The sequence below is a fragment of the Copadichromis virginalis genome, linkage group LG1 (assembly GCF_057382275.1).
Source record: "Copadichromis virginalis isolate Kocher_CV1m ecotype Utaka linkage group LG1, C_Virginalis_male_GT1.1, whole genome shotgun sequence".
Classification (NCBI taxonomy): domain Eukaryota; kingdom Metazoa; phylum Chordata; class Actinopteri; order Cichliformes; family Cichlidae; genus Copadichromis; species Copadichromis virginalis.
This window is the reverse complement of record NC_140618.1, coordinates 37,422,066-37,441,189: the sequence shown is the minus strand read 5'-3', so window position 1 is coordinate 37,441,189 and position 19,124 is coordinate 37,422,066. Positions and strand designations below refer to the sequence as shown.

The window sequence follows — 19,124 nt, the reverse complement described above, 5'->3', positions numbered from 1 at the left end:
TACTTGTAAAAGTAGACCACGTCCCATATATGTCACTCTGTGTGCCTCCACATAGCATGATCCTACACCCTAACCACGGTGGTTAAAAATAAAACAGGATAACATAGCCAGTGGCAGTTCAGTTTTTCCGTTGCAAAGAAAGCACACAGACGTGATGACACATAGAACCTTGTTCTGCTGGACTTCCAGTAAGACTTTAAATTCTCCATTAAAGTGCAGCTTTCTGATTTTTGCTCTGAAGCTCTTATAAACAAACCAATTAAAAGCTGCTTATAGTATCTGGCAGGTTTTCAGCTGTCAGCAGCTTATGTTTATAGGCTACCATACAAGCTTATTCTTTTCAGTAGCAGCATGATAAATGATGCTGTCCCTCTGTAACAAAAGCAATAAGGTGCACTTGTTATGACTGGTCAGAGTAGTGAGAACTAAATAAGAACATAATGAGTTCAGTTACTGGTTTCATCATGTTGCAATTATTATCTCATACAAACTGCTTCCGATGAAAGCACTGTGTCATCTCAGAATATTTACACAGGAAAGCTCACAGAGTCTGTGTAATATAGGAAAGCAACAGACCAACATAGAGTACTGTTTTACTGAGGATGTAATGGATTACTGTAATGGCATTACATTTATCTGTAACACAGTACTAAAACCCAGTATTGGACTTGGAAGCGCCAAATATAAGAGCAATGTACAAATTTTGAGGAGTGACAGTTGTTTCTGATTTACTGGACAAAGGTTCAAACAGAGTTGCAATTATTATTCTACAAAATAAAAGACTGTTCTACAAAATAAAAGTATCCGCTGCTCCGAATGTAATACTGAAGCTCAACAACCTGTGACCACGTTCTGAGATGCCTACAGCGAGCTAGCAGTGAAAAGCTTCAGGAACTACAGTTGTGAGATGCTCGACCATCAGCCAGCGCTCGACTCTCAGTTAGAAACAAAGGTGCTCATTTATACAGCACAATTGTTTCTGCGAGTGCTCGATGGGCTGTTTTTCACATACTTTGCTAACTGAAGACATATGTCAAGTATTAATGCAGCTTACTAATTACTATTAATTATATTTGGTGACATTTTTGCTGTTTGTGCTAAGCTGTGACCTCCAGCTGGCACTGGGGTAGTTTGGCTTGAATGAGAATGATCACTTCAGAGTTTGAGGCCCTTCATGTTTCTCTCAAACTGCGTTTTACAGTCTCGCTCCAACTAAGCGAAACATAAGTGATATTTCTTCTTTCGGGGGATCACGAGTGACTGTGCGACCATCCATCACACTGTACAGATGCTGTACTCTCACATAAACTAAGAGAGGAGTGCACTGCTGTAACTACAGACAATTCAATTCTAAGTGAATCATGACTCCAAGCTCTAGGGGCCAAGAGTTATGTAAGAAATCACTCCAGTCTTCATTTCCTCAGAGGGACATAAGTGTGAAGTGTAGCTGATTTGTAGCTGCTGCGTCTCCTGTCAGTTGTATTAACACTGATGCAGTTTCCAGGCAAGTCTGGGGGGAAATAATCAAAGCGCAGTTGTTGCTGAGCCTGTGGCACGGCAGCAGTCCTTCTGATATTAAAAGCTACTTTTTAATTTTGACTCTATCGATATTAATGTGGTTATAACTGTAGATGTGTGATAGAATATATTTTGCTCCATTCAAGAGTATTTGTAAAGCATCAGAATACAGCATTAGGTGAGATTCATGAGTTTTGGAAAAAGGCTAAAATCCTAAAACTGCTAACGTGCTACATTTAGACTTCTTAGCCAAAGTCCCCTAATGTCCCCTTGCACATGTGCCTCCACCATGGATCTCCTCTGGGGTGTCAAAATGCAACCCTTCAGAGTGATATTTATTTTTTGGGGAAGCACAGTTACAGGCCCGAGACTCGTGAGTCACACAAGCATGAAACTGTGCTGAAGATCTCCTCACCTGACGCTGGGCAAATGTTTGGTCTCTGTGCAAAGGTCCATGATGAATTTGCAGAATGCACAGTATCAAAAAGGGACATCCAGATGTAAAAAGTGAGTCTGAGTCTACTCGACCCGCCGTACAGACTCGAAAATGTGTGAACGAGTACTTGGAAGTGGAAATATTCCTGAGGGCAGTTATGTCCAACCAAACGGTGTCACAGAGCATGTTGATGGAAAGGAGCAAACACTTTAAACTTATCTAAGCAAGAAAAGATGGACCTTCATGTTAACGGTCTCAAACTGTCATTAACCCTTAGAGGTCAGAGGTGAACCTTTTATTCTGGAGAATCTGAATACCTTTTTGATGTGTGTTAGTATACAGTAACTGTAATTGTTCCCTGACTGCCAAGACTTGGGAGAACAATTTAAAAACAGACATAGTCTGAGAGTCTGGGGTTAGCAACAGCTGTGAGCTCTGAATCCAAGTCAGTGAATTGATTTTCAAATCTTGGACATGATAGCTTTGTTAACACCGTTAATACCAACACGTTCTTATCGCAGCTCATCACGTACCGACGCTATGTGACCAGTCGTCGATGTGTTGGGATGAGAATGCTCTCTTAACACTGTTGCTGCTGCTGAATTCATTTATCTCACCGCCTTATCCTTGATTGCAAAAATCATAATTTGTTAATTATGTTGATCATTAACTTAAAACAAAAGACCTTTGAAAGCTTTGAAACAGAGCAGTATGAGCCCAAACAACATGGTGCTGATTGAATGTGTGATTTGTCATGCTTTGTTAGAAGGATGCGCTCGCTCATCAGGCACCAACCTGAGCTCTCTGTCAAAGCTGCTCTCAAACCACATTTGCGTTTACAGTATCCAGCCTGGGAGAGACAAAAGCCAGTACCTGTTGAACCTGATCTTATACCTGCACATCGCCTCTTCTTGACATCATCACATTTCACCTCTGCTGAAAATACATCTTGCCTCAGGAAACCGAGAGACAGAGCTCGTTAGCAGAAATTCATTTACACTGCCAACAAAGACTCTTCTCACTTATAGAAACTATGTTCAACATAGAGCTGGGCGATAGAACGATAACGATATGTATCGCGATATAACTTTTACTCGATAGAGAAATTAAGCTATCGCGATAGACCTCGCCGCTCTTGTCCTCTTAAAAAAAAAAAAAAAAGGTCAGCCAATCCAAATTAAGTAGCGTAGAGCCGAACCAATCACAGCTGCAGCGTCACGTCGCGTGACTTGTTACGTACAGCACAAGTGCCAAGCCGCACGTGTGTTTGTTTGGGAAGCAGCCAGCGGGTAATGGAGGAAATGAGTGTGCCGACTAGAAAAATCAACCGAGCGTGACCGAAGAGAAAACAGATGATGGTTCCAATGCCGGAGAGATTGTCGAACGGAAGAGCCAAAGAAGTTCCGTAGTGTGAAGGTATTTCGGCTATTTCAAGTCTGACAAAAAATAGAGTAGCGTGCACTGTAAATTGTGCCGAAAGCAAGTCTGGAAATACAATAAACTGGTGCATGCGTCACACTGTGCGCCACGTTATTGTTTCAGTGAAATGAATTTCTACAATACTGTTACTGTTAATTCTACTCTCTGCAGTGTTTAAATGCTTACATATGCACACAGTTACTGTCCCTCCACACATACGACTCGGTTCTGCTTCTATGCCCCAGCTTTGTTTACTTTTTCCCACCGAGGCTTCTAGACTTCTGATTGGCCAACATTTCTGCACGGTTAGGAATCTAGCGCCACCTGCTGCTTTGGCATGTTCATAGCAGCGTTTTCCTTCATTTCTGCCTTTATGTGTGGACGGGATTATTTTTTAAAACGAAAACGGAAAATCTCCGTTTTCAAAAATACCCGTGTACGTGTGGACGTAGCCTCAGTCTCTGACTGGAAGCGCTAATTCGTCATTCGGCTTTTGTCAGACTAAAGTAACTGTTAAAACTGTTTGAAAAGCTCAGCTATACAACAAGGAGAGATTGAGAATTTCCTTTTAGTTCTCAGTTTATTTGATATTGACAAAAGTTAGTCAGTTTTGTCTGTTCTTCTGTAAAACAAACTAAGATTTATTTTTAGAATTAATATTTTGTTTCTAAGTGGAATTGACAATTTAGTCTGTTTCGTTTGTTCTATTTTGAAACTTAAACGCTTTAGCGGCTGCCTTTTGTGTAGTTTGCAATATTTGCCTTTATTTATCTGAAAAAGTCTCATGTTCCTTAAGTACATCTACCCTGTTGAACTTATTATGGGAAATAAATATTTAAAAACAAGCTGCTGATTATTTCACATTTTACTTGTGAGCAACGGCACATTTAAATCTTACAAATATAGTTATTTGGCTCATATCGTGATAGATATCGTTATCGCCTGAAATGAAAAAAACATATCGTGATATGAAAAAATCTCATATCGCCCAGCTCTAGTTCAACAGCAACAGCAGTTAAAAATAGCTCCTCTGATTACTGTACAGCACGTTAGGTACACATGTGCAGTTACCGACTGACACCACTGCTTTATTTTTGATTGCCAGAAACACTATGTCTATTCTCACTGCTATACTTTCCCCCTCCCTTTATAATCTGTGTAAAAAACTAAAACTTTCTTCTTGTACCCAGTTACACCCAACAACCATATCACTGAGCAGGAGAAAGCATCAATCTACCCACAGTGAGGAGTGCGTACTTGTGGCAGCAGGGCTCGCAAAACTTTGAAATTCCTGGTAGCCCTTCAGGCACTCTTTAGATTTTGGCAAACAAAATAAATTTAAGTAGCCTGAATAAAAACGAGCTTATTTTTAATGTACAATATTGTAAAAGAAACAAAACAGTCAAAAAATCGTTAAACACAAATTACTGTATAAAAATTACAATCATCAACTCAAATATTTGGTTCTAATTGAACAGAAATTTCTATGAACCTGTAAGAACTGTGAAGAACATGAATCAGTCTGTGTCGGATCCTGAATCTGACGTCACGGGTACGAGGAACCAACATCCAGGCCATTTGCTTTGTGATGTTTGCAAAGACTGCTACATTTTGCCGGTGGTACTTCACTCTTTGCAACATAGCACGCTGTTCTAAACAGATTTTTCAGGACTTCTTGTTGTGCTTGGGTTATTTTTAGTATTTTTTTTTTATTGGTGTTTGTTCTGGGAAAGATGCTGCAGACTGTGCAATAATGCATTTCTTGTATTTCTCATGGGTTCTTATGGGGTCTTTCCTAAAATTACTGGTCCCAGCAACAAAGGCATGTGTCGAGTCAGGGGGAAACTCCCAGTTAAATTTGTGAAAGAAAGCAAAAGCATTGACATATATTTTCCTTTCCTATGAAAACCCGACAGGCAGGGCTGAGATAGATTTTGGTAGCCCGACTGGAAGACACAATAACCCCGGGACGTCGGCTAGAGATTTTGCGAGCCCTGGGCAGGATGTCACGTATTTAGTTGCCCTCCATGTTCCGTGTCTTAGTGTCTTTGCTGTCTACACGTGTGTCTCCAATAAAGGTTCAGCTTTAGTCACAGAATATTTTGTTTTTTGCCAAAAAGTAATCATTCCTCATTCCTGGTCTTCAGCACTGCCGTCCTTCATCTGTTTTTTGTGTGCCTCCAGCACATCATCATAGCTGGTCTCAGTCCCTTATTACAAACCTTCCCTCTCAGTCTTGCTGCAAATCACCCCTGATGCTCGTCTCTACGTTTTGCATCTTATTAACTTTTTCCTGTATATGCAGGTAATGAACTATTTGCCTAATCAGCACCAGGCTCTTGTGCTGATGCTAAAATGTCGGTAGGTAATTACAATTTGCTACCTGAGGAGTTTAGTATGCCCCTGGCTGCAATGCATTGTGGTCTTTAGTATGTGGGTGTGGAATCTGGGCTCTCATTTTTAGCCCATTCCTTTGCCTGTGATCTTTGAATGTGAAGGCAAAGTAGCAGCACCCTTGCACCTCTGCTGTTTTAATGTATGACACTGACAACTGTCTGTTTGTAAAAGAAGCTGAGTCTCAGTCAGTCTGAGCCAAAGCTTTATCAGTGTGGTGCTATCCCCACTGCTGGACATCCAGTGTGACCGCACCCCGTCCCATCCTGCTGATCTCAGCACGCACGCTAAGGCATTACAGGAGTTCACAGAGCACAGTGCAGGGCAGTGTGGGGGTTACTTGGGGAAGGGATGCTTTGTTGGACGGTGAGTCTGTGCAAACCTCTAATAACCCAAAGAATAAAACCTGATCCGCTGGATTTGGACATTATGAAACAAGAATCCGGCGGCATTTGGTCCCCAGTGACCTGAGCTGCTGTGCTCAGTGTGCGTGTGGACATCCTGCAGTCTGCAGGACAAAAGCAGCTCAAGGACGTTTCAAAGACACAGAGCGCAGTAAAGGCCAGGGTTTTAACAGGGCAGTGTAGCTTTCAGCTATACAACAAACTTGTTTAGTTGACACAAATGATGTTTACAATTTCTCATAACTTCAATGTGTTTGTGCAATCAGTGAGTTAAATAGCAGAGAATATCATGCAGATCCTCTAACAGCCACTTGAGACTAGGGCTGCCAGAAACGATTATTTTGGGGCGATCGTGGCTCAAGAGTTGGGAGTTCGCCTTGTAATCGGAAGGTTGTCGGTTCGAGCCCCGGCTTGGACAGTCTCGGTCGTTGTGTCCTTGGGCAAGACACCTCACCCGTTGCCTACTGGTGGTGGTCAGAGGGCCCGGTGGCGCCAGTGTCCGGCAGCCTCGCCTCTGTCAGTGCGCCCCAGGGTGGCTGTGGCTACAATGTAGCTTGCCATCACCAGTGTGTGAATGTGTGTGTGAATGGGTGGATGACTGGATATGTAAAGCGCTTTGGGGTCCTTAGGGACTAGTAAAGCGCTATATAAATACAGGCCATTTACCATTACCATAGTCGACTAGTCACCGATTATTTATGCGATTAGTCGACTAATCAGATCATCATCCACTGGACGTAAAACTACAGCTTATTGCACCAGCAGCATCTGCTCTTATATAACTATCATTAGCTTACAGCTTTAAGCTTTTAAGGTGCTAACTAAAAATAAAGACAAGATGGTAGTTTATTAAATTTTAATGAAATTTGCAGATTGTTTCGGTGAAGTTTAATAAACTCCTTGCTATCTAAAATATAACAGGACAACGGAGTATATTCTCCAGCATCTCACACTTCTGATAATCAGCTGTCTGCTTGACGTTTATTCAGCTGTGTAAAAACTATAACTTTAATCTCAGACAAACCGATTTACTCAGGAACAAATAAAATACAAAAAAAAAAAAAAAGCCAAACAACAACATTTTTAATTTATCTAAGTGACTCATATATATTTAACCTGAGTAGCGAAAGACGGCGGTGGGTTTGAAAACAATTTGCCGGGAGTCCGGTGTTCTCACCGCGCTAGTGACCTAGCCCCCGGCTAGCTATCGAGCTAGTGGGTAACAGACGTCTCCGAAAACGTCGGAGCGCTTTTGAAAATATGTGGTGTCCTGATAAACTGAGCCGATATTTGAGGTTTACACAGCTACATTCTCGGCTGAAAATATGTTAAACGTTTATTTTGTGACCCAGAAAGAATAATAAGAGTAATATTAAAACTAACTAGCTACCGCCATTGTTGGAAACTGAGCTGGGCCGCGCTATGAATTCTGGGACACAGCTGCTTCTTCTTCTTCTTCGGGGTTTAACGGCAGCTGGCATCCTTGTACATGCAGTGCTGCCATCTTCTGTTTCAGTCCGTTATTACACTCTTAAATCCTGCTACTTATTCCTGCGTCTTTTGGGATCTTACAAAGCTTCAAACGACGCGTCGACTATTAAATCAGTCGTCGACGATTTTGATAGTCGACGTAATCGTGACTAGTCGACAAATCGTGGCAGCCCTACTTGAGACTGATCCAGAAAAACGAGCCGGTCCCCACAGACTTCCACGTTCAAATCCCCGACTTACAGCACAAGTAACCACGTTTAGAGCCTGGTATAAAAACTGTATGCACCTTAATTCCTTTGTAAACCTTTAACGTTGGGGGCGTGGCCATGTGTAGAGCTAATTCAAGTAATTAAATTAGACCTGTCTCCGTGTTTGCTGCTGGTGCCTTTTGGAGTACCAATGACATCTGTGTGATGAATTCACAGCCAGCCCATCTATAGTTGGGGGCACCTGACTGAATTTTAAGATTTTTAAGACTTTTTAAAAATCCAATATTCAAATATATCAGCAAATGATTATTTCGTTCTTTCAGACACAGAAAATAAACTAACATTTGTTATTTGTAGTTATTTAATGATTTGTGTACTTGTCCAGCTGTGCTGAGATCAGCTAGATTTTGTGTTTGTGGCATCGGTGACAAATTGTGCAATGTCAACACTCACACCATGAGTGAAAGGTTTCCCTCCTGTCTCCTCTTTACTTTTTAATTTTGAGCCATTGTTTGTCATTAATGTGTATACCGATAGACCAATAAATAGGTCAGCCAATAACATCGGCCCACTGGTGGTCTGAGCAGCTTGCTGATATTAGCTGATAAAACACTGGCAACTGTCAAAGCACTAACAATTAGGCTTCAACATGATAACTACCAATCCAAAGGGTGATGTCACAGTAGCTCTGTCCAGTTTGTCTGCAGGGTTTAAGAAAGTCAGGAAAAGTGTTCTAGGAAATGTCAATATTTTGTTACATTTTCTAGGATAAATATCAAAATAAAAGGAAGAATTTTCAAATCAGAAGTGAAAATGATTATTTAGTTTAGCCCAAAGATATTCAGGTTAGTGTGACATTAAACAAACAGATTGTACATTTGAAGGGCTGGAAACCAATCTGTGGCTGTCTGTTGAATATGAATCCACTATGGAATATGTTACCTTGAGTTTCTGGATGATTAATAATTAAATTATTACCACTGGCTCTGCTACGACGAACAGTAAAGAAACCTAAAGGGGTTAAATACAGGGGATATATTTGTGCGATAAATGATTTCAATTATTAATAAACTGCAGGAGTGGATATCCATGGATTAGCTGTATCACCAAAGAAACATGTTTATCTTTGCCGAGCATTTCCATTATGTAAGTAAAACAGCTTAACGGCTGGAATTAATCTTCTTCTCCTTCCCTGTTTCTGGATTAAAACAGCTGTCCGTGCGTCTGCATGTACCTTTCTAATTTTAGACCATTTTTGTCTAGCTTGTTGCATCATTTTGGCGTGGTGTTATTTGGAGAGTGAAGTCTAATCCACAGATTTCACATGAGCTAACAAAGCTGCTGCAGCCTGGCCACAGGAGAGACTCACAGCCAGCCTCAGCTGCTGCCTTCAGGTCAGAAGATGAGCTGGGCCTTTTTTTTCTCCTCACCTTAAAAATCAGGTCATCCAAATTTACTCGAGTGAATTGAAAGCAATCACTTCACTAACAAATGAGCATAAACTGGATGTTAATATGTAAACACGAGTAAGACAGGCTGCTAGCAGGCTTGAGGCTGGAAACACATCTGCCTTTGTGGCCCTTGAAAACATATACATAGTTACTGGGATGTCCAATGATTAGCCCTAATGGCTACATTTGTATCTTCTACCCTTATTACTGACAGTGTACTCTGGATCAAAACAAATGGCACTGTCCTCTGATAAGAAAATGAAGTGATGCCATGCTGAATGCTGCTGAAGACACCGAGGTCATGGCCTAGGTGCTGGTTTGGTGAATTTTAGTTCAGCAAAATGAGCAGGAGTTTAAATCTGGACTTTTAAGTCTTTATTCTTAAATTTGATATTTTCTGAAGGAATTCTGAAGTTCTCCAATAAAATCTATGAAAACATGAAAATTCCTTTAAAACTATGAATAACCCAGATGGGAAACTGCATTTGTAAGCAGATGTTTTAGGATTTTCACACACGCACACAAATCTAAAGTCGTTTGGTCACCTTCAGCTGAGGTGTAATCCAGGATGCATGACCTCTATCCTTCCAATAAAAAGCCACCGTATGCGTATGATAGTGTTTCAGCTTGTAGAAACGCTGTGCAGCAGCCATATGCTATGCAGTATTAGTATTTACTCACATGATATGCTGCAGTCCACGGCCTCGCGTGTAGTTACTGTCAGTGCAGACGAGTCTCGTCCAGCGGCTCCGACCGTCTGCGGATCTCAAACAAGCAGCCGTGTCTAAAAACACCACCGCTCTCCAAAAGCATCCTCTCCGTCTACAGCATCGCGGACGACGGATAACTAAGAAGCCTCTCGGGCGCGAACGAGAAGCGGATAAGTCAGCAGAATGTGAGTGAGAGAGAGAGCCTGACGCGAGAACAAGCGATGAAGAATCCTACCGTCTTTCAGCGGGTGGATGGAGCAGAGGGAGGGGCGCTGGTGCTGCTGCTGCGGATGAGGACGGAGGCAGCATCGGCCTGCTCCACTTCAACACCTACACCGAGCTAACCGCCGCGCTGCTGCGTTCAGGAGCCCGTCGTACACAAGCGATTCAAGGGACCCAGCAGGGATTCATAATGTAAACGTCATTATACTGCTGGCCTGGATGGATTAGGAGAAATAATAGCAACTGTGATACCTGTGCATCCCCACTGTGGGGTTCTTCGCACACCTTCATAATAAATTTTGCTCTGGCTTCTTCACTGGCACCGAGCGCTCAGGTTATCGTGCCTTACAAACGTGTCACCAACACCACTCATCATCCAAGTCTAATTTGTAAAACAATGCAACATGTTTGTGTTGCAGTAGTTTAGTGTTGAGCATCTACAGAGACCCCTTCCTGTTAAAAGCAAGTTTTTCCTTCCCACCGTTGCCAAGCGCTTGCTCATAGGGCGTGTCTGGCTGTTTTTACCTTACTCTATAAAATCCCTCAGGCGACTGTTAATGTGACAAAAATAAATCTGAATTGAACTGAATGGAAAATGTTACTTTGGCTGCTACATGTCACTAAGCTTCGACTCGACAGAACAACAACAATAATATTAAGATTAGCAGCAATAATGAGTCATTATATGTCACCACTCAATTTTAGCTTGAGACAGCTTCTCTTTTTACAACATTGAATTTCACTGCTTTACATTCCCAACTGCCAAGTTTGGTGAGGTGGTCGATCTATATATGGCGTTTAGTAGAATAGATATAGTCCTCAATAAACATTATCATTTAATGCAAAACAAGTGGATAGTCTGTTCTGGGAAGGGGATCTTTCAAACAGCTGTGACTCAAACAGCAGCTGCTGGGTGGGACAGAGACAAACTAAAATAGACTCTGAGCTGTGCCAGCTTGAGCCACTGTAAACCATGAATCACAACACTTTACTAAGACTGATGCTATTCAGCGGTGTGCTTCGTTGACCCTTAGAACAGTCTAGACATTTCACTAATGATTTGTTTCGAAAAAACAAAACAAAAACACGTCTGCAGCTTTTTTTTTATTTTTTTTAGATCAAACATAAAATGATTTTCTTTGATTAAAAAAAAAACTGATGACGAAAAACTACATGACACTTGAACAGGATGACACTGTTGTTCATCGTCTTTGGACTGCTATGACTAAAGAAGTACTCGACCCTGCAGGGGCTATAATAAGTATTTGAAGCACTTTGTACTGCCATAAGATTTAGTGCAACTCAAACGTAAATAAAGCCACATGAACAAAGTAGTTTAGAGTTTCCACAAAAACAGAAGAACTTTCTGTGGAACTTGTGCAGGAACCCATTGATAATACCCAGAATACATGTCTGCTTGGAAGTTGTGTAGAGCCACAGTAGGCGGCCCACTGTGGGCCCTAGTGCTGATGTGAAATGTAGGAGACATCTGGGCCTGCACTGTGGGTTGGCTGTGGGCTGCCTACACAAAGCAGTGAAATCTCACAGTGTAAGCAGGCAGTAGGCTTGCAGCATACCCACAGTGTGCCCACACTCAGCCGCCCTACTCTACAGGGCCCAGATGTGGCCTCCATTTCACGCCAGTCCAGATGTGCACCATGGTACATTACCACCACCAACTGATATGGAATATGGAAAAAATACTACTTTCAAATGCTCCCTTATTCACAAGGGTTCCCACATTAGCAGCAGCACAGATTTGATTTGGCAGATTTCTGAACCGGGGTTCTTTTAACTTCCATGTTACTGAGATTTTGAATCAATCATTTTCTTCAAGCGTCGTCTTCCTGACAATGTAATAAATCTGTAGTTTCATCATGTCCACAATAGTCACATTTCCTAATAATTTGCCAGTGAATGTGCCCCCGTGGACCCACAGTGGGTAGGTGTGGGTGAACTGTAGGACTGTGGGGTAACTATGAGTTTTTATGGGCAAGCCTATTATATGTTGGCCACAGAAGGCCCTCTAAGGGCTGAACTGCCATGGCACCTACATGGCCTAACCTATATGAGCCTCAAATATGGGTAACTCATTCATACAATCAATCAAGTGTTTTTGCCTAACAGACGACCTGCTTTTCCTCCCGGGCCAAACCAAAGCAAAGAAGTGAACAAAGGAAGATTTGGGGTGGGGGCGTGGCTTAGCTTGACCTTTTTTGCTTGCACAAACTTTGCTCATGCTCCGTTAGTAACAGATCAGTTCATGGTTGATGAGCTCATAATAGTTTTACAGGTTACACTGAAAAAGCTGCATCCATTCTCTAAGCTAAATGTGTTTAATGCTATCCGGTTGTTCAGTCTGACATCACTAGCCGTGTCTGGGTCTAAACTCCGCTGCAGGTCCATATATCAAACGATCACTGTGGCATTACTGAGAGTTGAAAAACTGTCTAAAGTCTTTCATCTTTAATAAAATGATCAGCGTTCTGCTCTACCAGGTGTAACAATTGAGTTTAACATCCAGGCATCCATGATAACGGAATTTATGACATTTAACGGAGTTAGAAGTTAGCAGGAAGTTAGCTCGCTAGCTTCCATCTAAATACAATATAGCATGTCCTGACTGCGGGGGGTTGGAAACAAATGAAAACGTACAGCTCTGTTATCACTTCCAGCATAAATGAAGACAGAAAACTAAACAGCAGTGACGTTTGTAGGGTTACTGAAGTTGGGCTAGCTGGTATATAATGATGTGCTACGTGACAGCTAGCGACACAGCTATGTTAGCATAATATAAACAAGCTAACTTTTTTTCCACTCGATAAAAGTTAACGTGAGTGTTCTCGGTGGTCAGGAACAAATGTAATCGCATGGCAGGATGCTGTAAAAGGACCAAACTTCAGCCAGGAGAACAACTGAGATAATCCATCCACAATACGAGGTTAGTCATTCATATACTGCTGCATGGGCTGGGCTGTAGTTACATCCTAAGGTTTTAAAAACTGAGCTTAAATAAATGATTAGTGGTAATAAAAGCCGAGGGAGGTCAACAGGGATCACTGACTGTTTTAGGAGCTTTTTGAGTTTAAATATAAGAAAATACATAACATTAAACATGTTAACAACACAAAAGCCATATTAAACGCAGACTACTTTAGACCCAGAAGTAGGATTCGTCGCGTCATCACTGAACAACCGGATAGCTGAAATTTTGATTGACATAGCAACAGTATCTAAGGAGTGGGCTTAATGAATTCATTTGTGACATTTTCAGTATATAATGGTGCCCCGTGAATGTATACAGCCACGTATTATTTAATAAAGTTTAAAATGTTGATTGCTACATCTTCAAAAGAGCAACGCCTTCATATGTTTATGTAGGTCGGGCATGCTGGTCTCTGCTTACTCTGAGTGCTCTTCCAAGAGGGTGTTGCCTAAGCTCGCATTTGTTTTTCTAATGTCGGCGCAAAAAGCCTGTTAAAGCAACTCAAGTGCATCACAGCCACAGCACTGATGCAGCATCCTCTCAGATGACCGGCAGGCTCCTTTAAATGTCAGACAGCTGTTAGCCGCACGGCTCGGATGCCCGGCCTGCCGCGCCCTTCTCTCCAGACGAGCCGCCTTCCTCTGCCCTGAAATGTCTTAGCTATTCCAGCTCTCTTCTCCCTCCCTCTGACATCATCTCAGTTCTCTGACAAATGGAAACACACACACACACACACAGGGCAGCTGGCCAAGGTTACATGGGTTTTCAGTGTGTGGGGGTCTATGTGTTTCTGAGATAGTTGAGTATTGCTTTTAACTCTATTCTGGGTGAAATAGTTTATTTAATATTCTGAGTGAGAACACAGTTACTAAACCTGAGCTTTCTAACATGTGTGCATGAGCATGTGGAAGTGTCACAGCCCAGGACAAGACGAAACATGTCAAATTCACTTCATTTTCAATTAATTTTCCTTTAAAGTAAACCTGTTACGCTGTTCATGATTTCTCTGTCAGATATATGCTGCTGTAGTGGTGCACGCCCACAGGAAAGACAGCCAAGTTTCAGATAGCGACATCGGCACATATACAAGTGAAGGTAATAAGGAGAGGTACAAGGTAAGGATTATTTTGAATTGTGAAACATGCAAAGCTACTCTAGTGGGATCTAAGAATAAAAATAAAACTGTCATGAACTGGCTGCGTGGAGGCAGACGAGGACCCAAACGCAAAACTCACGGAGACAAAAAGCTGAACTCAAAATCACTGCTTTATTGCAGGCTTCACAAAGAAACAGAACTAAACTGGGAATGCTAACTGAGGACCGAGTGAACACAGAAAAGCACACAGGTTCGGAGAGGAGACATTGACGACGCAACACCGAACTGAGGGAGACATGCACATAAATACACAGAGGGTTAACGAGGGAAGTGGGAGCACACGGGGAACACAGCTGACACAGATAATCATAACGAGACACGGCAGGAGTAACACAACATTGACGGGAGACTGTCAAAGTAAAACAGGAAGTACACAGAGGTGCAGACAGGAGGAGAGAGAGAGAGACAGGAGAGCACAGGAAACATGGAATAAAACACAAGGAGGGGAGACGAGGGCTCACAGGCACAGAGGGGCACACAGGGGGTAAAAGTCACAAGGGGGAAATCAAATAAGGAACAACTTAACAGAGCAACCCAGGAACCATGGCCTAAATAAAGAACAAAATACAAAAACACATGAAAACTAAGAATGCTGGGCCAACATGGCCCAGGATCATGACATAAACAAGGACAAGGCTTTCTTTAAATGTGCTGTGCTGAGCTTTTACATAATAAATTATTTTTAGAGCGTCCTGGAGAACAGAGAAGCATGCTGATAGTGTTAAATACCAAACAGAACCATGCTTTGTTTCATGTTTTTTCTTCCTTGATTCTGATTAATCATCCAAAATTTTACTACCTGTAATGTTGTTCTAGCATATCAATAGAAAAACAATTCAATAAAATGTAAATAAACAACCTACGTGTGTGGTTAACAACTGAAAATTGCAGTTTTAATCAAATCTGCTGTGAAACGTTGGGTCACCATCCAGTTACAGTATACACTGTTGCAGTCCAAGCACACCCATGTGCTGGTCTCCTGAGCAGAATAACGCAGATCGCCCCCAACCCCAAAACCATTCAAGAGAAGCTTGAGGAACACACCACAGAACCCAGTATTTCTACCTGAACCTGACACTCAAATTTATTTTCCTTTGAGTTTGAATGTCGCAGATCCATTGCATACGTTGTTTAATTGTCTTCATGATGTCAGAACCTGGCTATCTCAAAACTGTCTTACTTTGAATGACAGTAAAACTGAAGTTATTGTCTTTGACAGCCATATCCCTCTGAACCAACTAATCGATACCCTTGGCCCCCTTGCTAGCTACCTCTCCCACATTGTAAGAGACCTTGGGGTACTCTTGGATAGCGCCTTCAAATTAGAGAAACGAGTATCTACTGTGGTTAAATCCAGCTTCTATCAGCTATGTCAGATTTCTAAAGCTAAACCTTTTCTTTTCCCCAAGGACCTTGAAAAGCTTATTCATGAATTCATTACCACTAGACTGGACTATTGTAACTCCCTTTATTTAGGCCTCCCTCACTCCTCTCTCTACCGTTTGCAATTAGTACAGAACGCTGCTGCACGCCTTTTATCAGCTGCCAGAATGCATGATCATATGACTCCGGTTTTAGCTAACTTACACTGGCTTCCTGTCAAATTTCGCATTGATTTTAAAATTCTTTTACTCACTTATAAAATCGTAAACAATATGGCGCCTAGCTATTTAACAGAACTTCTCCATTTGTATAATCCTAAAAAAGCACTAAGATCTTCGAACCAGATGCTCTTAATGCAACCTAAGTCTAGGCTGAAAACCAGAGGTGATCGTGCCTTTGCTATTGCAGCTCCTGAACTGTGGAACAATCTCTCTACTGCCATTCGCTCTTCTGAGTCGATTCAGGCTTTTAAATCTCATTTAAAGACTCTTTTTACTCCGACTTAAGTTAGTTTGACTATCATTTGGTTGGCTTCTAAGTTTGTCTTGTCTTGTGTTGCTGTTTGGTAAATTTATCTTATTTTATTTATTTCCTAATTTGTGAAGCACTTTGAATGACACTGTTTTTTAAAAAATGTGGTATATAAATACATTTTGATTTGATTTGATTTGATTTGAAAGTCTCTCAGACGTCTTCACATGGTAAAATGTGCTACACTGAAGTACAGAGGTGCTTTGTTATCTTTTTAGAAATCTTCTAGATTAAATATTATTATTCACTCTTGACATAAAAAATTAGGACCACAGTAATATTATTCCAATACTAAGAATATGAAGGCTCGACAGATTTATTATTGCCTGTGCTGACTGTGCTCCTGTCTGACAGCAGAATTACACAAAAACTATGACGCTGAAATCCATGAAACCTGGAGGAGAGGTGGAACACGAGGAAAGGAGGAAGCCATTAAACTTTGGTTCTGTTCCAGATATCTTTGGTTAAAATGATGAGCCAGGGCACTGGCCATGGTCCAGAACTGCACTCTCTAAGTGCCCTTCTCTGTATCCCTGCTGCATATAAAAGAAAAGATTTTCCACAAAACAAGCAACATTAAAAGCTTCTGAAAGTCTGACTGCACACAGCAGGGCGACTGGACCAGATTCCAGTACACTACATGGAGTGTTTGTACCTTATTAACTTGTAGCCCAGAGTATATTCACCCTCCAACCCGACAACATCACCAGATCAATAGACTCTCTTCTTTCATCGTGCAGCTCCCATCAGCCGTCATTTAGTTAAAGACAAAGCTTCATAGTCGGCTAATTTCTAATATTCCTAATACATAAAGCTGTTTGCAAAAGCTTTTAAGGAAAAACAGCTTAACTGACATCCTCCAAGCTTGTGTGTCAGTATGTGGGTGTGTGCTGTCGACAGGGACCAGGAGACCCTCTGTGCTGCTTCAGAGAAGCAGAGGAACAGATCAATGACGGCGGCTGAATTATTAATCTGCTTGCACTCAACCCTGTCTATCGTGCAGAGAGATTTTTAGGTTGTGTCATAAAAATGTTAAACTCACAGTGATGCAGTTTAAACATCACAGAATCAGCTTCCTGCTCATTGGTGGAGTCTACACGCATTGCTTTTCAAAGCACGTCCGTCTGTGATTTGTTGCGTATTCGGGCCTCCTCAGACAGAAACAGATGAGTGTTTGTGCAGAGAGAAGCCCTGCTGTTGGTCCAGCATCGTTATCACAATCAAACGTTTTAAAGATTATAGAAGAGAAAAAAAGCTGGTTATTAAAACAGCATTACTGTGTGTGTGTGTGTGTGTGTGTGTGTGTGTGTGTGTGTGTGTGTGTGTGTGTGCAGCAGCATCACTCATCTGTGCCTGTCAGCTTCAACCTGCTGTTTTGTCCGTCACAGTCTGTAAACACCCACTCAGACCCCGAGTGTGGGTTTGTGTACAGCAGGGTGGCACGTTTGACATGGACGCTGAGTTCATTCACAGGCCAGTGCAAAGAGTCTCACGCTTTATAAATTCCCACATGAACACGTTTTAGCTTCCAGGGAGTTTTTCTGAGTCGTGTTAAGCTTTTATTAAGTGAGAAATCTCCTTCATGCAGGTCTGCATTACCAGCTGAGAAGGCCTGTAACTGCACCATATTATCAGCACTGTTAGTGAGTTAGAGATAAAACTGCCTGCTCGCTTCTTCCACATGCTTTCTGCGCAGGAACAAGAGTCTGGCACATACCGGTGGGTGTGTGGACATTCATTGTTTTGCTGGGAGCCTTTTGATATTGTCCCACTTTTATAAAGAAACCAATCAGAGAGCAGATTCGAGTCACCTGTTTGCCAAAAGTTGAAAAGAATACATACAGCTTGTCAACATGGCAACAAAATGTATCATAAAAGTAGCGAATTTTCGAATTACCTTTGCAACTTTTTCCTCTTCATTCCTTAACATATTCATCTGTACATTAATCTGCACCAAAACAAACAAAGGTTTAACCACCGGAACAAAAGGAAAGCCAACAACTATCTATATTTCTCATATTTAAAGGCAAACACGAAATAAAACTAAAAACTGCACAGTTTACAACAAGTCCCCAGGTGTTCTTCTACAACGAGCTGCGGCACAGGCTTCCAGTCGTCTGTTGAGACCTCATTTTCCAGATCTACATTTCATGGATTTGGATTAGATTGTGAACTCTCTGATGAACAGCACATAAACAAGATGGCAATACTCTAGCAGGAGTTTGTGGAGGTCTAGTGAGTCTATGTGTATCCCGGTTTTTATCAGTTTGGATCATAAAAATCTTAAATGGTTTCAGGGGCATTGGAAGCAGACTCTCTCTCTCTGGGATACAGATGGTTTCTCCATCATGAGCAAATAAGTATTTGGACTGCTGAATTTAATTTCAACCACTTACAAAGTAATAAGCAGTCTGTTATTTCAATATTAGGTTTGTTACTGGTCTCGAAGCAGCTGGGAGCACAGTCACCAAGAAACACATTATGTCATCATAGTTTGAAATCCTGCAGTGTCCACAGAGCACCGCTGCTCAGGAATGACCATGTGACCAAGTTTGCCAATGACCACCTGAGCGAGTCCAATGAGGCTTGGGAGATGCGGTTAGATGCCACTCGAGTTTTAAATCCAAGAACACCATCCCTACGCTTTGAAGATGTTGTTCTGCCAAGGTTACAGAGCAACTGCCTTTCATTTTAGGAAGGAAGGTTAGAAAAACCTGTGATGAGAACCTCGCTTCACGCATTGAAAATGCGTTGTGGGTGGGTCTTCCAGTGGGACAATAACCCAAATCATACGGCCAAGGCAACAAAGAAGCA

General features: G+C 41.8%; 1 protein-coding gene across 2 annotated transcripts in view; it reads right to left on the bottom strand.

The window, feature by feature from the left end:
• map1aa (microtubule-associated protein 1Aa) overlaps positions 1–19,124 on the bottom strand; it is a 62,013-nt gene that overhangs the window by 33,407 nt on the left and 9,482 nt on the right. The window contains exon 1 of one of the 2 annotated variants that reach the window (XM_085461433.1): positions 10,004–10,088. The exons of the other annotated variant lie outside the window; for it this stretch is intronic. The gene's annotated coding sequence lies outside the window, so the exon portion shown is untranslated. Of the gene's footprint in view, positions 1–10,003; positions 10,089–19,124 lie in introns of those variants that run through there. 2 annotated transcript variants of the gene reach the window in all.